Source organism: Prosopis cineraria, unplaced genomic scaffold, assembly GCF_029017545.1.
Source record: "Prosopis cineraria cultivar Desert tree isolate PC_DT_omini unplaced genomic scaffold, ASM2901754v1 PC9, whole genome shotgun sequence".
NCBI classification, from domain to species: Eukaryota; Viridiplantae; Streptophyta; class Magnoliopsida; order Fabales; family Fabaceae; genus Prosopis; species Prosopis cineraria.
Window position 1 is genome coordinate 11,383,549 of NW_026555340.1, and position 18,273 is coordinate 11,401,821.

Sequence of the window (18,273 nt, forward strand, 5' to 3'; positions counted from 1 at the left end):
TAGCGATTAAGTGTTTAAATGTGATAATTGGCACTTTTGGTCAATAGAGGAATTGACTTTGAATGCCAATTCTATGTAGATTCTAGTATGTGATGCATGAATTGCAAGAAAGGAGCTTAAATAAGGTTGAAGTTATATGGGTAACCCTTTCTATTGAATAGAAGGGTTGAGATAACTATATAGTTTATTGTGTTCATTAACTATTATAACTATGTAAAAGTAAATACAAATGATAAAGTTATGGTTTTGACGAGTTTTGCATATAATTTGATATTGTAAATGATTTTAGCATGAAAATCAAGTGTAAAAGGCTATTGATTTTGATTGATATGTATATACTATGTATAAAAGTTTGTGATGTGGAAATATGAGAAAAAGTATTAGAAATTGTGAAAGAGCATAATCATAGGGGGTGAGAGTTCACCCAAAATATATAGAGATGTGTGTGTATGGAGATATGTGAGTAAAAAAACCATATAGTCGGGCTGGCACCATGGGACATCTAGTGCAGCATTATACAGGCTGGTACTATAAGTAATCTGGTACAGTACATTATGGGACTATTACCTTTAGACATTTGGTGCAGCCTTATACGGGTTGGTACTATGGGTAATTTAGTATAACACATTATGGGACTATTACCATGGGACATCCGGGCAATTTGGCAACTCCTTAGTGCCTGATAAGGTGCGGTCAAGAGTCAATGATGCCTTTATCACAAGTTTATGAAGAGAGAAATCATAGTCCATAGGTGAGTTAGATTACCTTTCATCGAGTGTTTCAACCACTAAAAGTGTACTCGGGTCAACAAGTATTTGATTCAGGAGAGCCTATAGTTTCATGTCAGGGAGCATTGGAGGTTTGGTAGCTAGATGATCATGCTAGTTTGTATTTATGTGGAATTGTTTTGAAAAGAGGAACCATTTCATATTTTGATATATATGTGATATTACTTTATTTTGTTACTTTGGCATAGTTATTTGTGGAAATAAGCATTTAATGAACTATATTGGTTACTGAAATTTTTATCTCACCCGTGGTTATTTACATTTTTCAGGCTTTAATGCTAGTGGTTTAAAAGGGAAAGACATTAGTTGAGTTGAAATCTCTCACTAAGCCTTTGTAAGGTTTTAGTGTAATGAATTTGGTTGTTATTAGTCTTGTATATGTATAAGTTGCCATAGGATTTATACATGTGCATAAAAATATGATTGTGTTATGTTTTGTGATTTTGAGTCCCTAGCCCTTGTATATGTGTGAATGATAAAAAGACTAGATGGGCTAGTGGATGAATGTAATTATGTGTGAATATGAGATGGGTGGAGACTCTATGCAGTGATTTGGCCATATATGAGATTAAAGAAATGAAAATGTGAATTTAGCCTAAAAGGTGAAATGGGGCGATTTATTGGCCAAATTTGTGTATGTTATATTGTGCATGTATATGTCAATTAGGTATGTCTTATTCATTTGGACTTGGTCAAGGCTCAAAAAGTGGCTAATGACATTTAGTTTCAAATTGAGATACTTAAGTGGCAAAATTTTGACAAAAACTGGTCAAAATACACTTGGGTATCTAATTTTTTATAGAGATATGACATTAAGATGAAACTAGTGTTATTAGTTAGATTTCGAAACAAGCTTCATGTGGGTATTTAAACCATCCTAATTGGACATTATATGTGGAAATGGCGCATATCTGAATCTCATATCAGAAACTGCCATTTGATAGCAAGTTCAGGTATGTGCACCACAATGCATGTACTCGCATGTCGTGGCGTATAGCATAAAGCAAGCGACTGTGGCCTCTGTCCACATGCCGCAACGCATGTGGCATGAGCCATGGTTCATGGTGCTAAATTTCATTTTAGGTGCCAAGTTTATTGCTTCCACTATGTGTAATAAGATTTATACTTGAGTGAGTTATAAAATAATTTCTGAAAATTTTAGGATCCCAATGCTTTCAATGTTTATATCTTAAATGATTTCAAAGTAATTAGATCAATTGTAGTGGAGCGCATGGTAATGTCAATGAGGGCTTTACAGGTTCATTCATGGATTTTCACAAATTGTTATCCCTTTGACTCGATTAACGAGGAAGGATCAACCTTTCATTTGGGATGAAAGGTGTAAAGCTTCTTTTGTGAAGTTTAAAGAAAAACTAACCTCAGCACTGGTGTTGATTATTCTTGATCCATAATTGCCTTCTGAGGTTTATACAAATGCTTCTCTAAAGGGTCTAAGGTGTGTATTAATGCAAGAGGACTAAGTAGTGGCGTATGCAGCTAGACAATTATGACCTCATGAGGAGAGCTATCTGACACATGATTTAGAATTGGTAGCTGTGGTATTTGTTCTCAAGATTTAGCAACATTATCTCTATGTAGTAGAGTTTAATGTACGCAGTGATCACAAGAGTTTAAGATATCTTGTGGATCAAAAAGATCTTAATATGAGACAAAGGTGATGGATGTAATTTTTAAAAGATTACAACTTTAAGTTTAAGTACCATCTAGGTGATCTAAGGTTGTCGCCGCCCTAGAAAAATAATACTAAGCTATAATAATGTAGTATTAGTGTGAACCTAGGTCAATCTCTATGAGAAGGCTTAGTTGAAAATTTAGGTTTGAAGTATGCTACAAGTTAAGGATGATTTAGGACAGATTTAACCTCAAAACTAAATGAGCTAATTAATCTAATTCTAAGGTGAATAACTTAGGTGTGTGAAACCTATTAAAAGTAAGAACTCTTATGTGGAATTGGTCACCTATCCTTGTTTGATTATAACCTAGCTAGTTTAGTTTCTTCTCTCTTCTCTTTGGTTTTAGTGATTTAGTTATATTAACTAAGACTTAGCCAATACCTTGGCCAAACCTAATCAAAGATTATGGTCTTAGAATGAACCAAAGCAAAGATAGCATTAAGCCTAACTAAAGTGTTATAAATATGAGTCAATTAGGTCAAGCATATATGAAGGAATCAACATGCTCAAGATTATGATTCGTGAAGATATTCACATGCATTCAAGTTGGCAAGATTATGATAAGTAAGAAAAAATGTTAAATTCATCAAGCTAACCAAGATTATGAATCAAATTGAAGAGGTCAAAATTATGCATTAGACATAACAAAACTTAAGTTGCAGCAAGCTTTTCTTAATTAAATGAATCATCACTTAAGATTACAAGATTAAGAGTCATGCAAATTTGTAATTCTAGAGAGAGAAAATTAGAGAGAATAAATTTAAATCTAACTAGAAAATAGTACAAACTCAAGGTTTCCTCCTTTACATAGTAGCTCCTTCAAGAATTTAGCCTTGCATCTTCAAGTGATGAACAAGATGAAGCTCCAAGATTATAGTTTTTTTTACCATGATTTCACCCAAAGATAGCTTGGTTTAATCCTAATGAAAGCTATTAAGTTATGTAGAGAAGAAAAGAGGAAGAAAATGGTGGTGGTTTGGTGAAATTTGGATGGTTAGATTGAGATATGGAGGAGAGAGAGTGAAAGTGTAGAGAGAAAATTGAGAGGATTTAATGAACTTGAAACTTAAAATCTAAAAATATGAGTGAATGATCTAAAAATTAATCCTAAGCCTAGCTAAAATATCTTATTGGATAAAATAATGGTGGCTACCTACTAAACAAGTCGCCAAAAAACTCCAAACAAATTATTAGGTCAAGTGAGGTTAAGGGTAGTCTAGGTTACAAGTCACTTAGGTGATAATTCCAATGTTGCTCTTCTAATCCTATATGTACATGTATATAGTAAACTCTTATAGTCCCTTAATTTCCTTGGAATTCACTCTTAATGCCATTCAAATTCAGATCTAAAATTTGTCTCCAAAGCTTCTCAACCATATTGTAACCACCTTTAAACATGTCAAGCCAAGTAGAAGCTAACTTTAATCCCTTGTGTTTAAGTGCATGGTAAAACCTTGTGTGCCTTAATAAAACTTGAAAATCACATCCAATTGAAGCCAAACCAGGTCTGAATTTCATCTATAATGCTTATTGGAAGCTCTCTTCAATTGCCTTGAATTTTGTCTTTACTTGTCACACTAATTCACCCAAGTCACAATTAAATCAAATAATCAAATAATCATAGTGTGACATTCATTTAATTAGACTAAGATATGAAATATTTAATTCATCCAAAGTATTAAAATGAGTAAGGAAAAATGAATGTGAAAGCCTCACAAGACACAAGTGTAGACAATCACGTACTTGAACCAAAATCAAAAGGTAAGTAGAAACCCTTGAGAAGACAACCTTAAAATGTTGTCTTTTCCTAATAAATCTCAACCGAGGATGAATCAATAAAAAATAATTAGACTAATCATCTTAGCTCATCAAAAGACATAAATCTCAAGCTCAACCCTAATTTGGTGGAAAAGTACATTTTATGACCAAATTACCCCTAATGCGTGTATTTGAACACTTAGGCAAAATTGCCCTGAGAATATGATGTCAATGCATATGGAGAGTCTTAAAATATAGAAATGGTCTTAAAACTAATACACATATCAAATTCCTAAATTTCCCTTGAATTTCTAATAAAGTACAAAATGACCCCTAATATGCATACTTTTTTACTAAGGCCCAAAACCCTAATTTAACTCTAAGAATGCATATTTTAGGGTTTTCTATCATGAAATGTTGTCCTAAATGCCTAAGAAAAGTGTAACAATTATGACCTATCACCAGGGAAATCTAATGTAGTAGCAGATGCACCGAGTTGAAAGTCGCTACATGTAGTTGGGCTAATAGTTCAAGAACACTAATTATTGTTATCTTTACTAGAGGTGTAACTTAAGGAATTGAAGTATACTCTAAATGAAGTTTACTCTACTATGATTTCTAATAAGTTTTGGAAAGAAATATGAGAAGCTCAGTTAAAACACAAGTTCTTGCAGGTACACGAGAGGATATAGAAGAGGGTCGTACTACCTTGTTTTGGTTTAGTGATGATAGGTTCATCCTATACAAGGATAGAGTTTGTATACTAAAAGATGAGGAGATTAGAAAAAGATCATTGGAAGAAGCTCATAGGAGTAAATACATAATGCATCCTGGTGTGACCAAGATGTACCATGACATGAAGAAACACTAGTGGTGCCAAGGCATGAAATGAGATGTTACTAAGCTTGTGAGATGGTGTCTCACACGTGAGAAGGTAAATATTGAGCATTAAAGATTGGCTAGGACACTACAACCCCTAGAGATTCCCCAGTAGAAGTAGGATAGCATATCAATGGACTTCGTGTCTGGTCTACTTAGGACTCAAGCAAGATATGACTCTGTGTGGGTTATTATGGATCAGTTGATGAAGTTAGTATACTTTTTGCTAGTTAAGACCACTAATAATGTGGAAAAGTATGAAGAAGTATATGTGAGAGAGGTAGTAAGATTGTATGGTGTACCTAAAGATATAGTGTCAGAGAGAGATCATCAATTTACTTCGAGGTTCTGGGGAGCGTTGCATAAGGCTATAGGTACTGAGTTGAGGTTTAGTACCTCCTATCATCGATAAATTAATAGGAAGACTAAGCGCATGATATAGATTCTAGAGGACATACTGCAATCATGCACCTTAGAATAGAAAAGGTAGCTAGGATAGTCATTTACCTTTAGCTGAGTTCACCTACAATAATAGCTTTCACTTAGGTATTTAGATGGCATCATATGAGGTATTGAATGCAAGAAAGTATAGATCATCCTTGTGTTAGGTTGAATTGAGTGCGAGAAGCATGATTGGTCCATATATAGTAGATTAGACCATAGAAAAGATCAGAGTTATCCAGTAAAAACTTCTTACTGCCCAGAGTTGTCAGAAAAAGTTATGCTGAGAACCAGCATTGGTCGTTAGAGTTTGAAGTAGGAGATAATGTTTTTCTCCGAGTTTCTCCTATGACTAGTATTGGAAGGTCCATATGAGATAAGAAGTTATTGACTCGATATAGGGGACCATATCAGATTTTGAGTATAGTAGGTCTTATAACTTATAGGATCATTTTACCTCCACCTATTTCTAGGATATATGACGTGTTTCACTTATCACAGTTGAAAAAGTATCAACTAGATTCGTCACATGTGATTAAGCTAAAAGAAGTAAAGCTTCAGGAGAATCTCACATATCAAACAAAACCAAATTGGATAGTAGATGTCAAAGAGAAACAATTATGTAACAAGACTATTTGATTGGTTAAGGTATTTTAGTGAGGAATAGCTCCTGGTGATGCGACATAAGAGATGGGGGAAAGTATAAGGAGGTAGTACCCTTATTTGTTCTATGAGGTTAGTTTATAGTGGCGTTTGAATTTTAGGGACAAAATTCATTTAAAAGAGGGGAGAATTATAACATCATGAATTTCAATCCGAAGAACTAGTTACTAATCAAGAGTAGATTTTTAATTAGTGGATTGATCATAGTTAGAATGTTGAGTTAGTATTTTGTGTTGATTAGTTGTTGTATTGATAGGATTGAATGGTAGAACGGTAGTCTAAGGCATAACGCACGAGCATAAGTGAGATTAAACTCACTGTGCTATGCACCACGAGGCATAGTACAGGAATCATTTAAAGCTAACGTGACTAGCTTGTGAAATCAGAAAGGAGAGGTGTGAAAAATGCATCTAAGGAGGAAAGGAAGCTTGGCTTTACTAGGGCTTGTAATATCTAGAACTCAAGAGTTTACTTCAATTAGTGACTTGTTAGGTTAGTAACGCACAACCCTAAGTTTTATTTCTACTCTATTTTCATTGAATTTCATCCGTTGAGAAATTAAACTAGGGAGTTTTAAGGTGTTGTAATCTAAAAGAAAGGTTTAAAATGGGTTATCAAATATGGAACTAAAGTTTTGTGACTAGTATAAAGTTGAATAGTTAAGCTTTGAGGATTTAGTCTCAAAATAGCTTAAAAGTTAGGTTAAATAGTGAAAATTGGGTGAATAAATGAGTTAGGGAATTGTTATGGTCATTTGAATGGCCTATAGGGCTAGTAACTATAAATATTGGATAAATGAATTCAAAACGGGTTTTAATTGAATCATTTTATGTGTTAAGGGATTTAGTTTAACCGAATCAATGCTCGTGTGAAATGTTAAGATTGACTGAGGGACACTATATTATGTAGATTAAGCACTTGTGACATTGCTTGTGAGAATCTACATGCTTGGGAATCTATAGTGTTTGGTATCTCTTAGTAGTAAGGGTTAAAGGTAACTAGAGTAACCTTTTTACTTGTTTGTTTGTCAAATTATTTACAAGTATTTTGACATCTACGTGCATTGTGTTGTGAACTGATTGAGTAGAAGCATTGTGAAAAAATATGCATGAGGGTGTGTGAGCATTGATTGAAATGAATTTGAGGTGACATGTGTATTAACATGCATCATATCCGTGAGAATACCCTGGACTATAGTAGGGGGATGCGGTCTTACCTTGAGGAGGTATGGGAAGTCTTAATGATCCATGGCATAGAGCTTAACTTCACCATAATGGATTTGGGAGAATCTTAATGATTCAGAGCGTAGAGCTTGACTCCATCATGATGAATGTAGGATATCAAATGATCTATGAGGTTACCTTAGATTAGGGTAGGGGGTCATAGTCCTACTCTATATAAGGCTAGGAAGTCTTGATGGTCTAAAGCATATAGTTTAACTCAGCCATGACAGACCTAAGAGACACCCATACGAGAAAAGGATTACCTAGTCTAAGCATTGGTATGGTGGGCCCTGTTCTGTGTGATTGGAAGTCCTGGTACGAGTGTAGAGATAACTCCATTAAGTGGAACCAAGAATACATGAGGATGAGTATAAGATTGATAAGAATGAGTTCTTGTATATGTATATGATATTGCTTTGTTTGAAACACATGCTACTTTATCTCTTATTTATGATTTTGCTTACTAACAAGTAATTGGGATTTCTAAGTTATTGGGATGTATGTTTTACTCCATTACTTTTGAATACAGGTAATGAGGGCACGAGAAGGCTGGGAAAGAAAGTAAGAAAATAGTAGCCTCATTTGGCAATGGTATGACTACCATATATATAAATAAATGTATAAAATTGTATATAAAGTTTGAGTTGCCAACTAGGATGTATAAGTGAATGTGTATATAAATTGTGTTGTGAAAACTTACCTACACGTATATAATGTTGCATCTTGCTAAGGGTGCCCTAATAGTGGGGACATGAATAGGCCTAGATGTTATTCAAGCAAGTGTATGTCATTATATAACTTGTTCAACTTGTTCCAATTGTTGTCATATATGCCACAGTGAATGGCACAGATAAAAACAGGGCACACTGCTCTATACCACAAACCACGACACATGGTGGTACAAGTCACAGTGCATGGCCCTTTTCAAAAGAATAATGTTGTGCCTTTTTAAGTCTTGAATGGTGTATTTATGTTTCTATTAGCCCTCTTATTTGAATATATATTTTAAGAAGTCGAGATCTCATTTTTATAAAACAAATAAAGGGATATTACTTTGATATTATTATTCTTATGTTTGTTAATTGTGTGATTAGGAATGGTAAAGTCCAAATTGAGCAGGGACTTTATAGTTTACACCTTTACTAGACTTTACATCCTTACTCTTCTCCCCTTTTTTGTCATTAGTGGAGGGCTTAGGTGGATAAATAGGGACAAAAAGATTGGAGGTAGGAGTGTATAAAGAAGAAGTACCACTTTCATTCTAAATTGGTTTGTTTTTGAACCTTGATAGAGGCTTGAAAATTGCACCAGATTCTAAAATTACGATGAGAGGCATAGGAGACAATACTAAATCAGGATATCTCCTGATCAAGTCTTGAAAGGCCTCCGTAATTGATCTTAGAGAAGAAAGGAGTGAAAGGTAAAGGTGACTGTGCAGACTCCAATTTTTCCTCATCATCAGAGATCTTAATATATTCTCTAGTAACCTTTATTGCAACTAGTGCAAGCTGATTGCTATTTGATGCATGAGACTCAGCTTGGAACATCTTGAATCTCTTAATCCTGTGATTTAGTGTTGATTAGGGGTAAACTGGTAATTACTATGGGAATTGGGTGATTAGTTGATGATTTATATCTTTGGGATGTTACATGAATAGATACGGGTGGAAGGATCGCATTTCAGGTTGAAGCAAGTACGCATAGTGAGAATTCTTCTCATTATACCACACACCGCGACACATGGACCAGAAAGTAACTTTTTTAAGTCATGAAATTTCATGAATTTCAAAAGGAAGAAATCAAAAACACATGAAAGGATAAGAGAAGAAGGGTTGTTATGTTAGGGCAAGAGATTTCGGGGCCATAGAAGGTGCTTTTGATCAGTAACTTAGCGAGCAAGCGACATATAACCCTTACCTTCCATTCTACCTAAATTTCTTTGAATATGAGTTCTAGAGAAATTGAATTGGTGAAATTTTAGGGGTTTGATTCTTGCCCAATAGTAATAAAAAGGTTCTTGAGAGTTAAATTAGAGCTTTATGACCAATTTAGAGCTGAACAATAGAGCTTTGAACCTGTTGACTCAATTTAGCCCTAATTCAAGGATATTTTGGGGAGAAATAAGACCGGTTAAGGTGATGTAAAGTGGTAATCGAGTAGTGGGCTTAAAATGGATAAATGGAAAAGAATAGATAGCTAGATATAGCCATAACTAGTAATTAAGTAGTTTTGGTCAATTTGGACCAAATGACTACATGGTGCCAATTGTGTATGGATTGGCATATTATGCATTTGAGTAGAGAAAGGAAGCTTGTGATGAGCTATTGAAATCCATGAGTAACCTTTCTGGTGATAGAAGGGTTGAGATAACTAAATAACTTCCATTATTTGACTATTTGTTATAACTGTGTGTGAGTTTGCTACGTAGTACATGAAATTATTTTGAACTGAGCATGTTTTGTAACATTGAATGTTATTTATAATGAAAGGGATTTTGGTTAAACAAGTAATAAAATTTGTGTAATTTGATATAGAAATGTGTATAGTTATATATATGAGAAAAGTGGTGATTGCAAACCTATGAATGGTTCAGAAAGCATGATCATAAGGGTGGGAATTCACCTGTGTGAATTGTGGTAATAAGACCATATGTCATATACTCCTTAGTGCCCGACAGGCTGTGGTGTTGGAGAACTATACATCCTTAGTACCTTTTGAGGTGCAATGTTAGAGATTTGGACTCCTTAATATCTGTGTGATATGGTGTTGGAGTCAACGACACCCCATTGTGTGTATTAGGGGAAACCATAGTCTAATAGTGAGATAGAACACCTTTGACTGGGTGATTCTACCACTAAAGGTGAGCTCAAGGCTAATGAGATTATATATTGGTCTAAGGTGAGCCTATGCTTTCAAGTCAGGGTGATTTGGAGGTTCAAACGGTAGAGATCATGCTTATGTTAGAAAAGTTATGAAAAATAGTGAAATTGGTAAAATGTGCTATGCTTATAAGATTTGAAATAGAAGATATGATATGTGCAATGTTAAATGGTATATTACGCTTTACTTTTATATAGTTGCATGTGATAATCAATAAGAGTGAGTAATTTCATTATTGAAATTTTTATGTCACCTCGTGGTTACATGTTTATAGGACAAAGCAATGATCAGGGTAAATGAAAAGAGTCTGGACCGGCATAGTGGTGCCGTGGTTGTGTAAAAGCTCTAAGTTTGTGTAATGAATTGATTTAGAGTGAATTTTATGTATATGAGTTGCCATAGAGATTGCATGCATGCTTTGAGTTGCAAAATAGAGAAAATATAATGATTTTATAAAATCTTAGCCTAATTGTGTAGATGTGGTGAAATGAGATTTAGGGGCTAAGATTTAGTTGTGTATGTATTGTGAAAGTTATGTTTTGTTGAAAGTGTAGAAACTGTAATGAATGTTGTGGGTTTTTGGTGAATCTTAGCCTATCTGTGGAAATTATGATGAAGTGAGTAATCTGGGGCTAAGATTGAGTCGTGATTATGTTAAGAATGTCGATATATTTGATTTTGTGGTGAGAAAAAGGCCAAGTGGGCTAAGTTGTGCCAAATAATGGCAAATTGTGAAAATTTGTAAAATGTAAAAATGGGCTGTTGAATAGCCATAATTTGATATATGTGTATATATGTGAGATAATGTGGTTAATCAGGTGTATTAGGTCCTTTTGGACTTTATTCAAAGCCTTGTGTGGTCTAATGAGACAAATGGATCGATTTGAACTCTTGGGTGCATAAGATTTTTGTAAAAAGGTGACTTTTGGCACCCAAGTATATAAATTTTTGATCGACCCATTAGATCGTGTCCAAACCTATCTCATTGGCTAGCTTATGAGTTAAGCTTTGTGTGGCTGCTTGAATCACTCTGATTGGATATCGCATGTGAAAATGATGCACACTAAAAGTTCATTATTTTTGCTGTCAAATGATAGCAGAAAATTCAAACTAGCGTGCCGCGATGCATGGCATCTCATGCTATGGTATATGACATAGAACGTTTGGGCATGTGGCTTTGTGCCACATGCTGCGACTCATGTATTGCATGCTGTGGTGCATAGTCCTTTATCTGTCCTGATTTTATGGTCTTTAATGCATGCAATGATTAATATGAATGTATATGATTTATTTCCACTACATATTGCTATGACGCATTATGGCTTTGATGATTTTGCAAACGAGTCTTGGGCCCAAGCTTTTCAAACAAAGTTTTGATTACTAATTGTTGTAATTAGTGTGGTAATTTAGTTAATCTTCTCTTATATACGGTGGATATAGAAGGAGGTTAAACAACTCCTTCTGAACTTTCTTCAAATATAGTTCTCAATTTAGAATCAGTAGAGGAAACTAGCCCAACCCTTAGATTTGTAATCTTAAAGGGTATCTGTAGATCACTGTCAATTTCCTCCTCAGTACCCTTCTTGGAAGTAGAGGTACTGGATATGTGCACTGATGTAAAATCTTCAACAAAACCATGTCTAACATTCTCATGAATAGAGTCATTAGCAGAGGTACCTATTTTAAAGGGAGAGTAGTGCTCAGATGAGTCCCTAGGTCCAGCTGGTCTTGCTCCCAAACTCATAACTTGAACTCTCAGTAAGCCAAGTTTTTCCTTGAACTCTTCTCTAATCTCTTCAAAAGCTTTGTTTAATTTTTGATCAAAATCCTTAACTTGTCTCTCAAGACACAGGGCAAAAAGCTCAGCCTTAATCTTGAACTTTCTATCTAACCAATTGATAGCATCTGAATCAAGATATACACCTTTTAATGGTGGTGGGATAGATGAGTCATTCTGTGCAGGTTAAGAATCTTGTTTGACTTGAACACTAGGAGCTACAACTAAATGAGGTTTTGTTTAAATGCTAACTCCTCCTTCTTTCTCTTTAATGATCTCCATTTTCTTCAGAGTGATAAAGTTGATCTCCTCATGTCCTAGGACTTTATTGTCTTCTAGATACATTATCTTCTAATCTTCCAACATCTTGGAAATGACATTTCCATAGATGAGATACTTTCCATCTCCCTTTCTGCTTAACTAGACTAAGTTCTTAATCATCTCAAAAATGATGGAAGTAACATCCAGCTTGAATCCTTTGATTAACATAGTCAGAAACCTCAAATCTTTAAAGATGAACCTGTTTACCCCAGATCTTTTGTAGGTAATCGACCTTGATAGAATGTGGTAGATTACTTTGTGAATAGTTGGTATAGACTTAGGTTTCTCTACTAGACCAAAGCTTTCCTCTCAGGATGGCACAAGTGTCTTGAACATGAATGGTTTTTCATAAGAAAATTATGATAGCCTCATCAATGTTTCATTGGTTGGAAAGTTTAAAAGAGTGCTTAGATAGTCTTCTATAATATGAAAGACTTTCCTCAAACTATTTCTCTGAGCACTTTACCATTGTGTAAGGCTTGAAGAGAACTGTAGAATACTCTGATGACTTTTGGACTTATAGCCATGTTGAGCTCCAATAAAGTCTTATAGGGCTTCATTATCTCAATAACATCATACCCTTTTTCTTTAAGCTCTATTAGGTTTACTACCTAAGACTTGCTAACTTCTTTTCCAACCATCTTCAAGGCCAGACTCAAAATTTATCCTATGTGTAGAGAGTCATAGCAAAACCCAGTAAAATCATCACTTTATCTGATGCCTCAATGATAGGTTCTTTCCTTTTCCTCTTCCTCTTGCTTTGTCCTTCAAGATTTCCAAAGTGAGGTTAACTAGATAGTGTACCCTTAGATGTCCTCTTAAAGGAGACTAATTCATGTTCAGTAGGCTAAGGAGCTTTAGTACTCATTATTGCCCCTTGAGCCTTTCGAACAGTTCTTGGTTTCTTTGGAGTGGGTTAAAATGGTGTAGTAGTAGTAGTTTCCATAGGTTCTTCATTCTGAGTCTTCTTCTTTGTTCTTTATGTTCTCTTTCTAACCTTTACAACTTGTTTTGCTTTATCCATAACCTTATTGTAGTGTTGAGGCTTGGATTTCCTCATCTAGATCCTACTCATTTAACTACATTGTCTCTTGCTTGGAAGAAATCAAACACAGAGAGTCCTTAAGCTTTTAAAGACTCTTTAGTAGTTTTCATTCATGTGAGCTTCATCGAGGAGTAGGTCAGTGTTTTTTAGAGATTTGGATGGGAAATAAAAGCAATTAGGATAGAAGATTGGTTGGATTTAAAGGAAAGTGGATATGAGAGTTGCAGAGTGAAGATAGAGTTTATACATAAGGGAGAGTAACATCAATGGGTTTAGGGCAAAAGAGTAAACTGAGTGAGAGTACACATACAAGCACATATATATATAGACAAATCTAGCACTGGTATTACTTACTATAGTACTAGTGTTAAACTTAAAAAATAGAAGTTCAACAGTTACCTGATTTAAAATTATAAATGAATTTGATCTTATCCATGCTAAGTCATTTTGAGGGGTTCAACTCTTCTCTTCGTAGTGTTGATGACTTTGTGGTGGCTTTACTTATCTTTCACAGCATCAATGTTGAGCAATATAACACCAGTATTACTATCTTAATCAGCTATTCTGCAATTACTTAGAAAAACCATTAGTACCGGTGTTGAATTTCTAACACTGATGTTACTTATCATTATAACACCAATAAGAGAATTTCTTTAGATAGAGACACTTTTGAACAACAACTCCGATGCCTAAGTTAGAATAGAATACATAATTTAAAAAACTTAAAAAATAAAGAATGGAAATAGAGTTGCTTACAGTTCATTCGGATTTAACAAACCTAATTTCTCTTCTTATGTACATGCACTACCCTGCCCTTAAAGGTTTTGTGAAGATATCAGCAAGTTGACGTTCAATAGGGACGAATTCCACTATGACATCTTTCTTTTGAACATGATCTCTGATGAAGTGATGACGAATATCAATATGCTTAGTTCGAGAATGATGAACTGGATTTTTAGTCAAGTATATTGTACTAGTATTGTCATACTTGATTAGAATATTCTTGAGTTTGATTCTAAAGTCTTCAAGATGTTACTTTATCTATAAGATTTGAGAACAACACAAGCCAGCAAATATGTCTTTTGATTTGGTTGATAATAAAGAGACAGTATTTTATTTCTTGCTTGCCTAAGAAACAAGTGACCTACCAAAAAAGTGGCATGTTCCACTTGTGCTTTTTCTTTCTATCTTGCATCCACCAAAGCTAGCATTAGAATATCTAATTAAGACTTCACTTCCTCCTTTTGGATACTAAAGACCCAGTGAATCAATATCTTTTAGATATTTAAAAATCCTTTTTACTGCTGTCATATGGGATTCTTTTAGCACTGATTGAAACCTTGTATAGAGACTAACACTAAAGGATATATCTAGATAACTTGTTATGAGATATAGAAGAGATCCAATCATCCCTCTATATGATTTGCAATCATATTCTATTCTAGCAGCATCTTTATCTATCTTGATGGCTAAGCTTATTGAAATATCAATTCCATTAATTTGATCCATCCTAAACTTTTTGAGCATCTCTCTAAAATTTAGTCTACCACACAAATATACCATCCTTCCTTTGCCTAATTTGCAGTCCTAGAAAGAATTTTAGTTCCCCCATCATAGACATTTCAAATTCTCCCTTCATTAATTCTAAAAATTTCTTACACAAAGATTCGTTAGTTGTACTAAATATAATATCATCTACATAAATTTTAACTATTAACGAATGATCCTTTTTTTTTTATAAAAAGGGAAGTATCAAATTTTCCTCAATTAAATCCTTTTTCCAAGAGAAAAGAACTCAATCAGTCATACCAAGTTATGAGTGCTTAGTTAAGTCAATGGAGAGCTTTCTTTAATTTAAAGCCAACATCAAACTTTTAAGGATCTTCAAAACTAAGTATTGTCTAACATATACTTCTTCAAGGATGTACTCATTGATAAATGCACTTTTTACATCCATTTGTTATAACTTGATATCTTTCACAGATGTATAGGCTAGAAGTAGGTGAATTGCTTCCAATCTAACAACTGGAGCAAAAGTTTCTTCATAGTCTATACCTTCTTCCTGATTATATCCCTTTACTACTAGTTGAGCTTTATTTTTGACAATGATGGCTCCTTTATCAAGTTTGTTCTTAAAGACCTACTTAGTTTCAATTACTAGATGATTTTTGTGTCAAGGTACCAAGTCCCATACTTGGCTTCTTTTAAACTAATTGAGTTATTCTTGCATTGCATTTATCCAATACGAGTCAGATAAGGCTTCTTTAATTTTTTTATGGCTCTATTTCTGAAACGAAGGCTGAATGACTAGGAATGTTTTGGAGTTTACTTTTGGCTTAGACAAGTTCATTAACATCACCATTGGCTTGATCCAAATGATGATTTTTGTTACTTCATCAAATAGCTAGTTGATGGATTTCTTCAATTGCATTATCTTCAGGCGAAGTCTCAAATTTCTCTCTTGGATCCTTGTTGAATTATTCTTCTTTAGTTGAAGATCACTCAACTTCTCAGTAACATCATCAACATTAGAGATCTTCTTCTTTTCTATGGAAAATTCATCAAATCCTACATGTATTGATTCTTCTATGGTCTTGGATCTAAGGTTGAATACATAATAAGCTTTACTCCTGCTGGAGTATCCAAGAAAAATTCTCATGTCTGATTTGGGATCAAATTTTCCTAGATTCTCCTTGTTATTATTATGGATGAACAACTTGCTACCAAACACATGAAAATAAGATATGTTTGGCTTTCTTCCCTTGTAAAGTTCACATGGTGTCTTATTGAGTTTAGGCCTTATGTAAGCACTGTTAAAGATATAACAGGCAGTGTTCATAACATCAGTCTAGAATATTTGTGACACGTCATTGTCACTAAGCATAACTCAGGCCATTTCAGTGAGTACTTTGTTCTTCCTTTCTAACACTCCATTTTGTTGAGGGGTTCTTAGTGTAAAGAAGTTGTGACTGATTCCATTATCATCGCAGAAGTTCATGAAGTTGCCATTTTTAAATTCTTTTCCATGATTAGACTTGATGGACACTATAGAAATACCTTTCTCATTTTAGACCTTTTTGGCAAATATACTAAAGGCACAGAAAGTTTCATATTTAGACTTAAGAAAGTAAGTCCAGGTAAATCTAGAGTAATCATCAACAATAATTAAAGTATAGAGATTTTCACTGAAACTTTTTACTCTCGTAGGACCCATCAAATCCATATGCAAGAGTTGAAGAGGTTTTTTAGATGAAATAAAATATTTTAACTTAAAAGATGTTTTAATCTATTTTCCAAATTCACAAGCTTAGCATACTTTCACTTTATCAAAACTTAAGGGTGGTAAACTAATGACTAAATCATGTTGCAAAAGTTTTTCAATCTGTCTTTTATTCATATGAGCCAAGTACCTATATGTAACCTTACCACTTCTCAAATATAGATCTCCGCCAACTTTTCTAGAGAATCACTAATCTGAATAGCTAAGAAATGAGCTGATTTAGTAAGTCTATAACTATAACCCAGATGGCATCATGTCCAGATTGAGTTCTTGGTAACCCAGTTACAAAATCCATAGAAATGCTCTCCCATTTCCACATAGGAATATTTAATGGTTGTAACATTCCTGCTAGTCTTTGGTGCTCTATCTTAACCTTTTGATAGGTCAAACACAGAGTCACAAACTTTGTTATGTCTTTCTTCATGCCAGACCACCACTAATACCGCTTCACATCCTGGTACATCTTTGTAGCTCCCGGATGGATCGTGTACTTGCTACAATGAGCCTCATTCAGGATAACCTTTCTCAGACAAATCCTATCCTGATAAACCATAAAATGATCATCATTGAATCCATACTAATAGCTTGATCTGCTTTAATCTCTTCTCTAATCTTTAAAAGACTTTCATCTTCTAGTTGTGCCATTCTCAATTCCTTTTAGAAATCATTGCTAATTTAAGTGGAATAGGCATAACCAATGCCTTAATGGCGTATCTTACTGTGACTCCATGAACGACTTTATCAATCTATATTCCTTAAACTATAAGACTTGTCACATGCAAAGTCTTCCAGCTCCAAGCATTAGCAACCACATTAGCTTTACTCAAATGGTATTTTAATTCAAAGTTATAATCTTTAAGAAGCTCCATCCACCTTCTTTACCTCATATTAAGTTCTTTTTGATCCACCAAGTATTTCAAACCCTTATGGTCACTAAACACAGTGAACACTGCACTATATAGGTAATGATGCTAAATCTTTAGAGCAAATACCACTACTGCAAGCTTTAAATTATGCACAGGATAATTCTTCTTATGTGGTCTCAATTGTTGCGAAGCATGAGCTACCACTCGACTATCTTATATTAGGACACAACCAAGACCTTTTAATGATGCATCAGTGTACACCTCGTATGGTAACCTTAGATTAGGGATAATCAACACTAGTGTCATGGTTAATTTCTCTTTCAGCTTCTAAAATGGCACTTCACACCGATCGTCCCATATATAAGGCTAATCTTTTCGAGTTGATTTAGTCAAAAAAGAAGCTATCTGGGAAAATCCTTGGATAAATCATCGATAATACCTAATTAAACCCAGAAAACTACATATCTATATGGCTAAACTAGGATGTTCCTATTTCAACACTGCATTAACCTTATGCGGATCTACTGAAATTCCATCCACAAACACCACGTGTCTCAAAAATGTCACTTCTCTTAACCAAAACTCACTCTTACTAAGCTTGGCATATAACTTGCTATCTTTCAAAATCTGTAGTATCATCCTCAAATGCCTTTCATGT